Below are 17,142 nucleotides of genomic sequence, written 5' to 3'. Positions count from 1 at the left end.
GAGAACACTGCCGAAACCCCAGCCAGCGGCTCTGACACTCGGCGCGACCACTGACCACCGCCACAACAGGATCCTCCGAGAGCCAGTTCCCGCCCATGTCTGGAGGTGCCGGAAAACGCACAGGAGCAGGGAGCACGTCCCAAAAGGGCAAAATGGACAAGGCGCAGAAGCAGACGGACGCGGATCCGGTGACGGCCAGGCTGGACTCTGTGCTGGCAGCCATGGAACGCCTGGAAAATTCCATCCAGTCCACCCGGACGTCCCTGGAGGCGAAAATAGACGGAGTCGCCATAGACCTCACGCACCTGAAGGAGGACCACAAGAAGCTAGCTGAGCGCACCAAAGCCCTGGAGACCACAGTGACGGGCATGGAACCTCGGGTCGCCCAGTCGGACAAACAGATTAAAGACCTCCTCAACAGGGTGGAGTTCCTGGAGGACAGGGCAGAGGATGCAGAAGGGCGGGCGAGACGCAACAACGTCCGCATAGTGGGTCTGCCCGAAAAATGGGAAGGCAAAGATCCGACCACCCACGTGGAAGACTGGCTGCGCACCCTGTTGCCAGAAGGTACCCTCTCGCCATATTTCGTGGTGGAACGGGCGCACAGAGTCCCGACCAGGCCACTCCACACCGGCTCTAACCCGCGCCCTTTTCTGATCCGTATCCTGAACTACAGGGACCGAGACACTGTTCTGCGAGAAACTCGGAAGCTGGGCCCCATACAAGTCGAAAATGCGAACATAATGTTTTTCCCAGACTACACGATCCAGGTGCAGCGCCAGAGACAATCATTCCTAATGGTGAAGCGGAGGCTACGCCAACTGAGACTCACATACTCCCTCCTCTTCCCAGCAAAACTCAGGGTGATAGCGAACGAAAAAACACACTTCTTTGACTCCTCGGAAGACGTGGAAGCCTGGTTGGACAATGGGACGGATAAGAACACGGAGCGAACAGGGAACCCGACCAGGCCGAGGAGACGCAGGAGATCCAAGAGGAGACGTGGCGCCAGGTCGCCCTCCCCCGCGGCCAGCAGCACCCAGCACAGCGCGAGCCCACCAGAGGAGGAAATACGCAGGGAACAACGGGAGGCCCTGCGGATGGTCTCGGAGCTCGGCGGCTCCCCATCACAACGGTCCCCGCCTGCCACCAGCCCCAGGATATCACCGAGCGACGATGAAGCGATCTATGGTGTCCCGGACTCGCAGCTCTCAAATGGGCTGCCAGACATCACCCCACAAACATCGGAACTGTATGGCTAAAGCAGTGCCGCACCACAGGGCTCTCAGCGATGACAGTATAGACACAGCACAGCCCGATGGAGACGGACACTGAATACGCAGTAAGTTAAGACAATGTCACAATTGCAATAGCCTATTGCGGAGCAGTCGCCCCGTGGCGCCCACGCCACATGGGCCACTACGTAGCAGGGTCTGTATGGGTGGGCGATGGTTGCCAGCTCTAAACTTGACCAGGGTAGTGGCCCCATGACTTTCTGGACACACTGCTAAACAGACAGTGGGCCGGCCTGACGGCCACTCAGGCCTACATTTCTCACCCCCGAGGAAGGGCACTCGCGCCTTCACGCTCAGCAGACACTCACTAGACACTTGGACTGCGTGATGGGCAGCAACCCCCCAGAATGGATCGTTCGTACTTTTTGTAAAATGTTTGGACGGCTGCACGTTTGGCAACCGAACCGATGGTATTCCCCCCAGTTAATGTTTACCCTCCTTTTCCCTATTGTGAAACGCTGCATGCATGACCCACAGGGGTGCTCGCTGGATTTTTCCGGGTGCTGGTCAGACAAGGGTGGGGACGTTCTGAAACTGGATGATGGAGGGCCCCTAGAGGGGGTGCTTGGCACGGGGGGGAGAACGGGTGTGATTGACTTGTTGTATACTGATGGCTGAAGTTGTAATGTGTACCTGGAATGTACGCGGAATACATACACCCGCACGCAGGTACATGATTTATTCGTACTTGAAGAGACACAAGGTGCAGATAGCACTCCTTCAGGAGACACACCTAACAGCCCCTGAGGTACACACTCTGCGCAGGCGGTGGCGTGGTCAGATCTATGCGACTGGGTTCTCCTCTTACGCTAGGGGGGCACTGATATGGGTGAGACCAGGGCTCCCGTTTGAGGTTGAAGACTCACACATAGACAAGGAGGGGAGGTTAGTGGCAGTGAAGGGACGACTGGATGGGCGACCGCTGGTGGTGGCGTCGCTCTAAGCCCCTAACACAGAACCACAGGGCTTCCTCGAAACAGTGTCCACAACCCTAGCACACTGGCATGGGATCCCCTGGATATTGGGGGGGGATTACAATAGTGTATTGGATACCACACTGGACCGCTCATTCCCACCACTACCCAATGCACCAGTAGTGGGTGCCATGAAAGCCCTTATAGCCTGGGCCTCACACTGGAACCTGCATGATGCGTGGCGTCACCGGAATCCAGCGGCCAAGATATATTCGTACTATTCAGGAGCCCACACCCTGCACACCCGATTGGACAGATTCATGCTCACAGATGATCTACTCCCGCTAGTGACGGAAGCGCATTACATGGGTAGAACACACTCGGACCACAACCCACACATGTTAACTGTCTCATGGGCGAACTCTCGCCCCCCTGTCCCCAATTGGAGACTGCAGCCGGACCTCCTACTAGACGCGCCCTTCCGGGATTCACTGTTCACACACATAGTGCATTACTTTGAGGATAATGCAGGCTCTGCCACCTCTCTACAGATGGAATGGGAGGCGTTCAAAGTGGTCATTAGGGGACAGTGTTTAGGCACACAGGGGAATCTCAAACGGCAGGTGGAGAAGGACCTACACAGGGTGGAGGAGGAACTGGGTCGTCATGAGCGGGACTCGGTGGGAGGGAACATCGCTGGGCTTCAACATGCGCAGGCGACCCACGAAAGGCTATTATAGAGGCTCAGATGTCTGAATTTTGCGGCACGTGCGGCGCGCACACACGATAGGGGGGACAAACCCGGTAAACTGCTGTCGTGGCTCATCGCCAGAGAAGACCGGACGAAACCGATCACAAAAGTGCTAGACACGAATGGGATGCCCTTACACACGCAGTCAGGGATTCACAGAGCATTCACCGCACATTACAAAACACTGTATCGCTCTTGTCTGCCCACACCCGCCCCGGACACGGAGGAATATATACGCCAGGTGCCGCTACCGGCACTCACCGACGCCCAACGAACCGTCCTAGCAGCACCCATTGCCCCTGAGGAGCTCCGGGAAGTCATAGCGGCGCTCTCCAACGGCAAATCCCCTGGCCCCGACGGACTCCCAGCGGAGTTCTATAAAGCATACCAGGATATCCTGATCCCTGAACTCGTTAAACTGCATGAGACGGCACTGGAAGACTCCTCCTTGCCCCCTTCTCTGAGCGAAGCCACACTGGTCTCCCTCTTGAAACCGGGTAAGGAGGGGGCGCTTATGGGCTCGTATAGGCCACTCGCCCTCCTAAACACAGACTACAAAATACTAGCCTCAACTCTGGCAAGGAGACTGGCCCAATACACACCCACCTTGGTCCACCCTGACCAGAACGGGTTTGTACCCACATGCAGCACATCGCTCAACATCCGCCGGTTGTTCAGGGTGCAGGAGTACGCGAGAGACCCTTGGCCACAATCGGGTTGCATAGTATTAGACCTGGAGAAGGCATTTGATTCGGTGGAGTGGCCGTATTTCAGAACGGTTATGCAAAAGTTTGGTCTGGGCGACGCCTATCTGGACATGGTGGGACTCCTATACCAAACGCCTACCGTTCGGGTCCGGATAGGGGGCCTGATATCGGATGCCATACAGGTGAGACGGGGCACGCGACAAGGCTGCCCGTTATCGCCTCTACTCTTCTCGTTGGCCATGGAGCCGCTGGCGGAGATACTGAGGATGCAGGGCGCCGAGTGGGGCATCCCATTGATAGACGGGGTACACGCGGTTTCCCTGTACGCCGACGATCTACTCCTCTACGTCAGAGACCTAACACGGATACCCCCGGGGCTCACCGATGCCCTCCGCGAATTCACAACACACTCGGGACTGAGGGTCAACTGGGGTAAGTCTGGGGTTTTTCCCTTTCACCCAGATATGCAGGAGTGTGCAGTGCAACTAGGGGACACGACACTGACATGGTACGCCGGCACTTTCAAGTACCTGGGCATTCACATTTACAGGAACGCGGCGGATATATTGGATGGCAACCTGATTCGAGCCATAAATTCCTTGCGGGCACAGATTCGGTTCTGGGGCACGCTCCCGCTTAACGTCCCGGCCAGAATCACCCTGTCCAAAATGATAGTCTTACCTAGACTTCTGTACTACTACTCGAACCTACCGGTATATGTCCCAGCTCGGGTCTTCAAAGACCTGGAAGCCCTAGCACGAACATTAATATGGAATGCGGGGAGACCAAGGGTGGCCCTGAAGAAATTGTATGCCCCGGCGTCCTCGGGGGGACTGGCGGTCCCGAACCATGAGCATTACTACCTCGCCGCACAGCTCCAGTGGGTGGTGGCCTGGCTAGCGGGTAGAAACCTGAATGACACGGCCTCGACAGTCCCAGCCATGACCCATGCGGAGGCTACCGCACTGTTCCACCCTCTTAGAGGCGCGACACACGAGACGCAACTGCACGTAGCAGTGGCACTGAGATGCTACAAGCGTGCACTAAAATTGACCAAGGAGACTACACCCTATGCCCCGGCATTACCACTGGAGGGACTGCCCAGGCCAGGGGGAGTAGTGACTGCAGCGCGCCTACACGACTGGGTACAGGTGGGGCTTGAAACAATGGCGGATCTATATGACGACGGGACCCTGGTACAGTTCGAGGGGCTAGTGGAGAATCCTGGACTGCCAGCGGGACAATTCCTGATGCATGCATCAATGATACGGGTCCTAACGGAACACTGGGGCGATATGTCCACGGAACCCGAGACACACCTCTTAATACAATACCTACACGTTATGGGGGCAGGGTCACACGTCATACACTGGCTTACACAAGCGCTGAGGTCCCACACTACGAGCTCCCTACAGCCACTCAGGGACAGATGGACTACTGACAGGGGGGAGGTCTGGTCGGATAAGGAGTGGGAAAGGATTCTAGAGGGACCGCAACACATTCCCCGCAACTCGAGATTCAGAATCATACAGTTCTACATCACACACAGGGCATACCTGTCCCCGGACAAGATTAACCGTTACTTTGGACTGGATACCTCCAAGTGCCCACGATGCGCGTTACTGAACGCGGATCTCCTGCATATGCTGTGGGCATGTCCCAAGCTGCGGACGTACTGGCACGATGTCAACACGCTGTTGACGAAAGGGACGGAGCTGGGCGTTCGTCACGACTGGTAAACCTGTGTGCTGGGCCTCCTCACCAGGACAAAACATAACAAGGCGCACATGAGGTTCTGGGATCTGGGGCTGATAACCGCCAAAAGACTCATAACTCGCCACTGGAAAGCCGCGGAACCACCCCTGACGAAACATTGGAGTGCCTCCCTCATCTACTGGGCGACAGCAGAGGGCACGGTGCTGCGTAGGGAGGAGACAGCGGGGCGGAGGGCCATACCGATTGCCCAGATATGGGAGGGCTTCCTGCGAACATTCACCAGGGTCTGCCACGAACAAGGGGTGATGTAGGGGGATGGCTCCTCCCCAGTGGAACGGGGGAACACGAAACGGGCAGCAGGCAGCGTAGTGAGAAAGGGGAGAAACGAGAGCCACGCGCAGACAGACATGTAATACCATCCCTGCGACCCATCGCTCGCCCCCCCCTTCCCCCCCTCCCCCCGCTCGCCCCTCCCCCTCCCCTTTCCCCCCCCCCCACTTCTCTGCCCATTCCGCCCTTCCCCTCCCCCCCCTCCACCTGCCGGCAGGGGCCACACACGCAGTCGACTCCTCCAATGCACCCCCACCCCGGGACTTAGAGTTACCACGCACCACTCGTACCATCTCCCCGTGAACACTTGAGGCCGGCACCCTGCGGGACCACTCCACCCAGAACTATCAAGACCAGACTAACACTGCAGCACCCCCTCCCCCCCCCCCCCCCCTCCCCGAGTTAGGGCTCATTACACCCTCCATTTCTTCCCCTGTTTTTCCCCAGATTGGAACAGTGGCACCCACGGCAGAGGTCGCCCCCCAGTTGACCACGCTAGTTCTGCCTTTCCCACTCACACCTTTTACTTTTCACACACGGCGACTGAACACAGGAGTGCAGCACACATGCAAGCCACTGCCGCAACCTTCTACCCCTCGGCGACAAAATACTGAACATCCTAGCCGTCCACGACACACATACACATTGCCTGGAACCGGGCCTGGCTGGTTGTTCACACTACTGAGGAAAATCACGCTACATCACTCGCCAGAAGGCTGCGGACACCGGGGGTGCGGCTGGCCATTAGACTGCCCGCCTGGTCGGGCAAGGTCAGACGCACTGGTAGGATCGGCACTGTGAATTACACCGTGATATAACAATGGAATGAACGGTCTGGTGCATGCAATGTCCGCCCATATGACAACAGATGGAGTATTTTTATTTACAAGTGCATTTATTGGATTTTCAACCGTCACCAGCATTCGCTCTGATACTGTACGAGCTACTCCAATGATTGTTTCCCCTTTGAATTATGCACATAAGAAATTTAACTGTACGTCAAGTGTTTCAATAAAACAGATTTAAAAAAAAAAAAATTAGTTATTGATTAGTTAACTGAATATTTGTATGGGAAAGTGAATCTGTATGTAGTTCGGTGGAGGGGGGTTACTGCCCAAAGATGTGTGAATAGTTGATTTAGTAGGTATATGAGGTTAAGACTACATGTTATAACAGTTGTTTGGGTGAGTGAATATCTTTATGGGTGTGGTGATGAGCAAACATATCTCTCAATGGTATATGTCCAACAAACTAGAAAAATAAAAGGCAGTGTATGTGTCAGTTGTTGTATATAAATAAGTATATATAAGACTCGGTGATTGTATGAGTGACTGTATGGATAACTCTACACTTGCAATAGTGATTTTATAACACACTAAGTATGAGCTACTATCTATATGAATAGATGGAGTGGTGTTTGTATAAGTGTGTAGCTAAGTAAATGTAAGCATGATCCATTGTTTGCATAAGTGAGTAGGATGACTGCATAAGTGAATAAGATGTGTGCTGGTCTGTAATTTTGATATAGGTGTGTAAGTATATTTGATAGTGTTCTATTGATCATTGACAGCATGTATGAGTGAATCTATAGGTAAGTGATTAGATGTGTGTGTAGATCTAGGATTCACTGAGTGGGTTTTTAGAAACTTGCATTGGTGTGTCAATGGATTCAAATATGGTACTCTGTATGTTACAGTGAGTGATGAAAGGTTATACTAGTGTATGATGAGGTGTACCTGATTGTCACGTGGATGATATCATCAGTGATGTCATTTGAGATATCATCAGTGATGTCATCAGTGATGTCACTGACCATGTCATGAATGATGGAATATGTAACATCATCATCAGCGGATTGCAGGCGCGCGAGTTATACTTAGTACAACTAACTATAACGGAGGAATTTCAATGGTTTTGTACGAATGAAATGTCCAGCTAACTATAACACCTCTAAAACCCATGGTTTTTTCAGTGAATTTCTAAGGTTTTTTAAATGCTAATTCCTAACTATAACCTGTCTGAAACCTATGGTTTTTTCAGTGAATTTCAAAGGTTTTTTGCATGTCAATTTTTAAATCGATGAATTGTTATATTTATTTTTTGATACTATGTACTAAATTTTTTTAAACTATTTATTTTTAGATATTTGATTTTTTTAATTACATTATACATTACATTACAAAATATACTTTCTCAGAATGAATTACTTTAGTTTAAATACTTTGCAAATAGGCAATAGACTTTTAAGTACAGTAGTTACAATTGTTGAAATGGGCAACACAATTTCAAACACAATGCAACATTGAGCTCAATGGGAATTTCTAGTTAAATGCACTTAGTTACTTTAGGGATTACTTTTCTAACCACCGGACTGGATCCTACATTCAGTCCTGGGACATCTCCTGTAAACAGTTGAGTAAAAGCGTTTTGGTTACAGTAGGGATTTTTAAGGAATATTATTGTATTTTAAAAGTTGACACTTAGAAACTTTTTCACATGGAATCACCAATGTTATCCTACGGGAGGAAATTCACTTAGCAGGTAAGTAGTGTTATTGCTACTTTTTCTTACTCAGTGATGGATCCTGGATCCAGCACTGGTGCATCTCCTGTAAACAGTTGAAAGAATGCGTTTAAGTCATACAGGCCATTTTTAAGGAATATTTGTAGTTTGTGAAAATAGACACATAAAGAAACGTTTCTGTTGAAAACCAGACAATGGATTCCTATGAAAGGAAATGCAAGTTACTGGTAAGTACGGTTAAAATTACTTTTCAGGGTCAGTGCTGGGCAAAAAGATGCAGCACTGGGTTCTCTCCTGATAACAGGTGAGTAAATCGAAATTTGTTGTTCGGATGATTTTAGGTGAATATTTTAAAGTTCCAAAACTCCACATAGACGAATTTCCAAGTGAAACCAGTCAATGTTAGCCTATGGAAGGAAATTCAGGTTACTGGTAAGTATGGTTCGAATTACTTTTCAGGATCAGTACTGGGTTAAAAGATGCAGCACTGAGGTCTCTCCTGATAACAGGTGAGTAAATCAGAATTCGTAGTACATCCAGTAAGCGCCACAGAGCTGCGTAGCAGAGAGATGTAAAAAGGGGCACGGCCTGCACCACCCCTCTGCAACGCTGCGCCGTGGCGCTTCCTGGAAGCACCTGGTGGGCTACTTGCCCCACAGGATCCATCAGGTTGGAAGTGGAATTTTTTCCCCAACTTAAAACGCGCCACAGGGCGTGTTTGCACACATCACGTCAGGCCCCGTCCCCTCCCTTCACCACTGTGTAAACACGCCCTGTGGCTGTTCTAATTTGAGAAATTAAGTCCCCATCAATCCTCAGGGTCCCTAAGGTAAAACTAGCCCACTAGGTACCTCCAATAAGCGCCACAGAGCTGTGCTGCAGAGAGGTGTAAAAAGGGGCGTGGCCTCTGAACACCTGTCTGCAACGCAGCTCCCTGACGTATACTGGAGATACCTGTTGGACTATTTGGTCCTCAGGGACCCTTATTATTGAAAGAGAATTAATTCCCCAACTTAAAACGTGCCACGGGGTGCGTTCGCACAGTGGTGAAGAAAAGGGGTGTGGCGTAAGGTGACATGTCTTTAAACACGCATTGTGGCGCGTTTTTAGTTAGAGAATTAATTCCTCCTCAATCCTGTGGGTCCCTGGGGGCCAACTAGCCCACCAGGTACCTCCAGTATGCACCAGGGGCCTGTGTTGCAGAGAAGTGTTCAGGGGCCACGCCCCTTTTCACAACACTGCAACGCAGCTCTGTGGCGCTTACTGGAGGTACCTGGTGGGCTAGTTGGCCCCCAGGGACCCTCAAGATTGACAAGTAATTAATTCCCCAACTTAAACCGCACCACAGGGTGTGTTTGCACACGTGACCTCAGGCCCGCCCCCTCCCTTCACCACTGTGCAAACGCGCCCCATGGCGCGTTTTAAGTTGGATGATTAACTCCCCTTGAATACTGAGGATCCCTGGGGTGCAACTAGCCCACCACCTACCTCCAGTAAGGGCCACAGAGCAGCGTTATAGAGAGGTTTAAAAAGGGGCTTGGGCTCAGAACACCTGTCTGTAACGCAGCCCCCTGGCGCATCCTGGACGTTCCTGGTGGGCTAGTTGGCCCCCAGGGACCCCCGGTATTCAAGGGGAATTTGTTCCCCCTATGCAAAAGCGCCAAGGGGCGCGTATGCAGAGTAATGAAAGGAGGGGGCGTGGCCTCCGGCGCGATGCCAGTCTTTTTTTTATGAAGGGGGGCTGTGTAGCCCCCTTCTTTTTCTATTTTTTTGGGCCTAGGGACCCCATCCCCCAGGGCCTGCCCCCTAATTATTTTTTTTGTAATTTCAAAAAAATGTGGAAGGGGGCCGTGTGGCGCCCCTCCCGAGGCGTTAATCACCCTGGGGACCCCATCCCCCGGGCGTGGCCTTTTTATTTTATTTTTTTAACAACTATTATGGAGGGGGCCTCGTGGCCCCCCTCCCGGGCCACTTATGGCCCAGGGGACCCCATCCCCCGGGGCCGGCCTTTTTTTATTTTTATTTTTATTTTTAAATCATTTTGGGGAAGGGGTCTCGTGGCCCCCCTCCCGGGCCAATTGTAGCCCCGGGGACCCCATTCCCCAGGGCTAGCCCTCTCCGTTGGGGGCCATGGGGGCTCCCCAATCCCCCACGGTCCCGCCGGCTCCCTGCCTCCTGCTGGAGCCGGCATTGCTTTTCTACACGGGGAGGAGCTAATATGCTGCTCCCCATGTGGAAAAGCAATCTGCTTTACTATTTGGAAGAGAGAGCAGGTTTCCTGCTCTCTCTTCCAAATAGCAAAGACCGGAGTCAACGGAGTTTTTTTCCAGGACACCCCATGTTGCATCTGAGTTCAGCCCCAGGGGCGCTGTTGAGTTGAGTAGTACCGAGCTCTCGGCTGGCCCCATGTCAAGAGAGGGGGGTTCCGCCCGTTATCTTTCATCTGTAAACAACATTGAGCCAGCAGAGAGAGCAGTTTCACTTTTTAGATAGTAATCATGGAGTCACGAGTTCCATTGTGCTTACTAGCATTGTAGGGCTGACAAAACAGGATTGAAAATCACGAGCCGGGAACAGGGCAGCTGTGAGCGGAACCCCTTTTCCCATCCCCATATGTCTCACACTTGAAGGACTCACGCCTATTGTCCACGTTTATCACTTTCCCTCTCTGGGTCTTCAAAATATCCTTCCAGACTACACTCTACCTCTAGCAAGATGAAGACCGAACCCTACATCACTCTCAGAGGACCCTCATTATAACTGTGAACGCCTGTGGTGATCGCCACATAAAAAAAGATCTGCCTCTAGACAAAAGATATCCAATTGGAGGGCAACAACGACCCTGCCTTTGCGTGACGTATCACCTATAGTGCTTTGAAACCACACTCGAGTTGCTCAGCGCTATATTATAAAACAACATTGCTAAACTCTGTCCGTTCTGTTACCAGTTTTTTTCACCTCAGCACATCATTTTATTTTGGCCAAATCCTCTTGCAATACGATTCAACCATACAGGAGGCTATGCCTTGATATAGTACGAATAATAAAATACAGTTATCAGGAAAAATAGTTGTAAACACCCCTCCCCACCCCCAAAATAATCCACTTTACCTTCTTTTGCTGAGTGGCCCACTATCTTGGAAAGAACCCGCTAGAAACAAGCACCGTTTCTTCTCGGCAGCCCTCCTGCTGCAGCAGGCGGTGTTTTATGGCAAACTAGAGAGGCCAGGCAGAAATGGCTCCTGTTATCTGCATCCTAACTTTACTGTCGCTCCTGTGGGCTGGTGTCTGGGACGCTCCGCTCAGCCTTTAACGCCAGAATGACTGGTGTTCTCCCAGCGCCTTGTATTTGTTTTCATTCATTTTCCCCCCACTTCGCCCCCATCACTTTGTGCGTTTCTCCACCCCCTGGATCATAAAACCACCCTCTGTAATGAGTTCTGGTTCGTGTTTGTGTTGTGCCATGTGGTTGCTAGGAAAGGATTGCTCCCCTGCACGCCCCCTTCCCTCACTAACACCACTTGCAATGCAGAGGACTTAAGGAACGTTTAACGAGCTCCGCGTTTAGCAGCTGGAGCATGGCAGGGACAAAGCCACTTCATCAAGATCACACTATGCATTAGTGGAGAAGCCAAGAGTTGAACGCACGACTCAAGAAAACCCATCGCATTATAAACAAGCACTGGCGTTGCCAATAGGTCTCGCAGTAGGAAAGTTGGAGCTATTGGTTTTGTAAATGACAAAGCCCTTTATGTTTTAAAAATGATAAAAAAATAAAAGGCATTGTTATTTGCAATTGTAATGGCTCCAACTTTCCTACTGCGATACCTATTGGCAATGTGAGTGGTGTTGCGTGTGTGAGTGGCGTTGCGTGTGTGAGTGGCGTTGCGTGTGTGAGTGGCGTTGCGTGTGTGAGTGGCATTGCCTGTGTGAGTGGCGTGGCGTGTGTGAGTGGTGTTGCATGTGTGAGTGGCGTTGCATGTGTGACTTGCGTTGTATGTGTGAGTGGCGTTGCTTGTGTGAGTGGCGTTGCATGTGTGAGTGGCGTTGCATTTTTTATTGGTGTTGAATGTGTGAGTTCCGTGTCATGTGTGAGTGGCGTTGCATGTGTGTGCTGCGTGCGTGTGCGAGTAGTGTTGCGTGGATGAGTGTTGTTGCGTGGATGAGTGGTGTTGCGTGAATGAGTGGCATTTCGTGTGTGAGTGGCGTTGCGTGAGTGAGTTGCGTTGCTTTGAGTGAGTTGCGTTGCATGTGTGAGTGGCGTTGCATGTGTCAGTGGCGTATCATGTGTGAGTGGCGTTGCATGTGTGAGTGGTGTTGCATGTCTGAGTGGTGTTGCGTGGGTCCGTTGCGTTGCATGTGTGAGTGGCGTTGCCTGTGTGAGTGGCGTTGCCTGTGTGAGTGGCGTTGCGTGTGTGAGTGGTGTTGCGTGTGTGAGTTGCGTTGTGTGTGTGCATGGTGTTGCGTGTGTGAGTGTAGTTGCGTGTGTGAGTGGCGTTACTTGTGTGAGTGGCGTTGCTTGTGTGAGTGGTGTTGCTTGTGTGAGTGGTGTTGCGTGTGTGAGTGGCGTTGCGTGTGTGCGTGGCGTTGCGTGTGTGAGTGGAGTTGCGTGTGTGAGTGGGCTTGCGTGTGTGAGTGGTGTTGCGTGTGTGAGTGCCGTTGCGTGTGTGACTTACGTAGTGTGTGTGAGTGGCGTAGCGTGTGTGACTTGCGTTGCGTGTGTGAGTTGCGTTGTGTGTGTGCATGGTGTTGCGTGTGTGAGTGTAGTTGCGTGTGTGAGTGGCGTTACTTGTGTGAGTGGCGTTGCTTGTGTGAGTGGTGTTGCTTGTGTGAGTGGTGTTGCGTGTGTGAGTGGCGTTGCGTGTGTGCGTGGCGTTGCGTGTGTGAGTGGAGTTGCGTGTGTGAGTGGGCTTGCGTGTGTGACTTACGTAGTGTGTGTGAGTGGCGTAGCGTGTGTGACTTGCGTTGCGTGTGTGACTTACGTTGTGTGTGTGCGTGGCGTTGCGTGTGTGAGTGTCGTTGCGTGTCTGAGTGGCGTTGCGTGTGTGCGTGGCGTTGCGTGTGTGCGTGGCATTGCGTGTGTGACTGGCGTTGCGTGTGTGAGTGGCGTTGCATGTGTGAGTGGCGTTGCATGTGTGAGTGTCGTTGCATGTGTGAGTGGTGTTGCATGTGTGAGTGGCGTTGCATGTGTGTGTGGCGTTGCATGTGTGTGTGGCGTTGCATGTAATGCTGGATTATTTGTGAGTGGTGCTGTCCTGTTGCAGAGATGTTGATGTGTTGGTGCTGAGTGTTGTTTGTGTTTTGCATAGTTGAGTAGTTGTGTTTTTGTGATGGTGTGTATTAATAGTTTTGTATATATGTTTGTTATGTAGTGTATTATATGTTGTTGCGTTATGCTTTGTGTTTGTTGTTTTATAGCAATTGTAAGATTTGATGTGTGAGTGTTATTGTGTTGCATGTATGTATTTTATTCTAACATGTCTTTGTATGTATTTATTTTTAAGTATGTGTTATGTGTTGTAATGTTTTTTGTTTTAACGTGTATGAAGTGTTATTGAAATAAAAATGGCGGGCGCTATGTGTTTCCTTTACGTGAATTACGTTAAGTGTTTAGCGTTCTAGTCTTTTTTGTGTATTCTGAATGTGTTTGATGTATGACGTAATCCTTAGCCAATCGCAGGGCTACGTTTGGTGACGTAGCGTTGCGTTTGACGTGCGTTAATTGGGAAATCCCCAGTTGTTCGGGAACTTTCGTGGGGGAAAGGTGTGTTGTTGTTCCTGTCTTCTTCCGGCGTCGTTTGACAGGTAGGTTTTTTTTTTACAACTATTTAATGTATGATGTGAAAGTATTATAGACTATGTAGAGATGTATTTGATTAATTTTTACAGTTTATTGTTAATGTTATACTCTTGTGTATCGCAACATTGTTTACGTTATCGTATGTATATTATTAAATATGTATTGAACTTTCTAAATTGTGAATGTGAAATGTTGTAATGTAATTTTATGTAATGTATAGCAATGTATTGATTTTAAGGTATAGTCAAAGTGTGTATTTTATGCATTTATTGATTTTGTGTACTTTTTTGTTTTTGCTAATAGTATTTCCCTTTGTTTCCGAGTTGTTAATTATTAATAATGTAATGTATTAAAGTATTGTCATGCTTCGATAGAATCGGTATATATTAAGTAGGTGTTGGGTTATTATTTCAGGTATCGTATGTACAGTATTGGTCTTGTATTGTTAATAACATGAGTGTATTACTTTTGTCCCTTTTTTCAAGTGCATATTTTGGGTGTAAATTGATTTTGTTTATTGGCGTATGTACAGGAATGGTATTTTAATTGTAATTTACAAGAGTTTTTTTATGTGTTAGCAAGATCTTATTGTGTAGGTGTTATTTTTGCCGTGTTATTTAGTCCATGATTACATGAATGCATTGTATTGTTTATTATTTATTGAAATGTGGTGTAATGCTATTATTGTATAGATGTTGTTGTTAATTTGTGATTTATATAGATAGTTAGATAGGTATATTGAGGGCGAGAGCTAACAACACATGCAGCATCACTTTCCAGCAGCCTAGCAACACTTAGCAACACAGCCGCATTAATTTTTAAACATTAGTATCATTGTGGTGTTGTTGTTTTGTCCATGTGGTGATGGAGAGTGGTGTTGTGATGGTGCTGAGTACTGTTGTATTTTGGAGTGTTGGTGTGGTGCTGTGTAGTGTTAATGTGGTGTTTGCGAGTGATGATGTGGTCCTTGAGAGTGGTGTTGTGGTGTTATTGGTTGTTGTTGTGGTGTTGCTGAGCGATGTTGTAGTGTTGCAGTGTGACAATGTTAATGTGCTGAGTGTTGTTGTGTTGGTGCATTGTGTTAATGTGTTGTTGCGGAGTGATAATGTTGTGTTGAATCGTGGTGTTGGGGTGGTGGTTAGTAGTGTTGTTGTGTTGTTGAGTTGTGCTCTTTTGATGCTGTTTGATGCTGTTTTGGTGTAGGTTGTTCCTGTTGTTGTGCACTTAGCACCTCCGAAACACTTCGTGCAACAGCAGCATGAGTTAGAGCAACACCAGAGTCGCGTGTTTTTGTGATTGCGCACTTTGTTTGCGTTTTTGATTTTTGCTGGCATAGTTTAATGGTTTATTTTCCCTTACTTTAGTAAGTGCTTTATGTTGTGCATTTGTTTCCTTTAGCTCGCTTTGTCCACTTTTAAATTGTTGTATTATTTTGTGTATTTATGATCTTTGTGAAAGAAATGTTTTATTTTACAATCCCTTTATTCATTTTTGTGTATTAATTGCTGCACTGTCCTTGCGTTGCATTAAGTTTACATTTTTGAATAGCTACAAGTGTGTAATCTGATTAGTACGTATTAAAATAAATGTTGCCTAACGTTATTTATGTGTGGAGTTTGAGGGTGGAGTTGTAGTTGGAGGGTAAAGTTGTAGGGTGGTATAGTAGTTATAGGGTGTAGTTGGAGGGTGGACTTGGACGGTGTGAGTGTGAGGGTGAGTGGATGTGAGTGTTTGGGTGTTTGAGTGTGTGTGACAGTGTGTGAGAGTGATTGAGCGTGACTGTTTTAGTATGAGTGAGGGTGTGAGTGTTGTGAGTGTGTGTGTGAGGATGAGGGGGTGAGGGTAAATGTTGCCTAACGCTATTTATGTTTTTTACGGTGTAGTTGGCGGGTGGATTTGGACGGTGTGAGTGTGAGTGTGAGTGGATGTGAGTGTCTGTGCGTTTGATGTTGTGAGTGAGGCTTAGCGTGTGTTGGTGAGTGATGGTGTGTGAGGGTATGAGTGTGATTGAGGGTGTGAGGTTGTGAGAGTGTGAGGGTGTAATGTAGGGTGAGGATGAGTGAGGGTGTGTTCGGCTGAGGGTGAGGGTGGGTGAGGGTGTGAGTCATTGTGATGATGCCTATAAGTGTTCATTTTTTCTCTGTGAATATTGTACACTTCAAATGTATTAATGTTGTGAAGCGTTTTTTGAGAAAGCTAATCCTGCCCTATGTAATGTTGATTGATGCTGTTGTTAACGCTGAATCAAAAAACAAACACATCAGTAACGTTTTTTATATAATGCATGTCAAAAGTTATTATTTTTTTGTAAGGTACACATCAATTTGCACTGAAAAAGCTTGGCTTGCATTAACATAGATGCGCATTGATTTTGTCTGTGTTTGCTTATTCGAGACAATGTTTACCTCCTTATAAATTTCCTACTACAGATGTGCATTAATTGTGGCAAAGTATAAGTATGAAGCCACCTTTAAAAATTGTATTGTTGTTGTTGTTTAGTTTAGAGTGAAATACTTTCTTGTACTTATTAGTGAATTGCAAGTAGGATGTGAGGTCTAGTGCTCTTGTGATTACGCACTTTCTTTGTTTTGTGGATTCTTTCCACCATTGTTTAATGGTTTATTTATTTCCCCTTACTTGAGTGACTGCTTTCTGTTGTGAATTTGTGTCCTTTAGAGGTTTTTGTCCCCTTTTAAATTGGTGTATTACTCGCTGTGTATTCAGATGTTTCCCTTTTTTCTTTGTATTTATTTTTTTCTGTAAAAAATGTTATATTTAACAATCCTTTCCTGCGTTTTTATGTATTAATTTGTGCACTGTCCTTGCGAAGCATTAAGTTTTCATTTTTGAATACCTACAAGTGTGTAATCTGATGTTTTGTTATTGAATTAAATGTTGCCTAATGCTATTTACTTTTGGAGTTGGAGGGTGGATTAGTAGTTGGAGGGTGCATTAGTAGTTGGAGGGTGGATTAGTAGTTGTAGGGTGGAGTTGTAGGGTGGTGTTGTAGGGTGGAGTCGGAGGGTGGACTTGTACGGTGTGAGGGTGAGTGGATGTGAGGGTCAGGGGGTGTGAGGGTGTGTGATGGTGTGTAAGGGCGAGTGAG

General features: G+C 48.6%; 1 protein-coding gene across 1 annotated transcript in view; it reads right to left on the bottom strand.

Moving 5' to 3' along the window:
* LOC147747638 (dynein light chain Tctex-type 5-B-like) overlaps positions 1–11,472 on the bottom strand; it is a 35,352-nt gene extending 23,880 nt beyond the window's left edge. Inside the window, exon 1 of the mRNA XM_086954543.1 lies at positions 11,348–11,472. The gene's annotated coding sequence lies outside the window, so the exon portion shown is untranslated. The remainder of the gene's footprint in view (positions 1–11,347) is intronic.
* Between the last annotated feature and the right edge of the window lie 5,670 nt (positions 11,473–17,142).

The sequence above is a fragment of the Lissotriton vulgaris genome, chromosome 1_1 (assembly GCF_964263255.1).
Source record: "Lissotriton vulgaris chromosome 1_1, aLisVul1.2, whole genome shotgun sequence".
Classification (NCBI taxonomy): Eukaryota; Metazoa; Chordata; class Amphibia; order Caudata; family Salamandridae; genus Lissotriton; species Lissotriton vulgaris.
The sequence above is the reverse complement of the archived record's forward strand: the minus strand, read 5'-3'. Positions and strand labels throughout refer to the sequence as shown.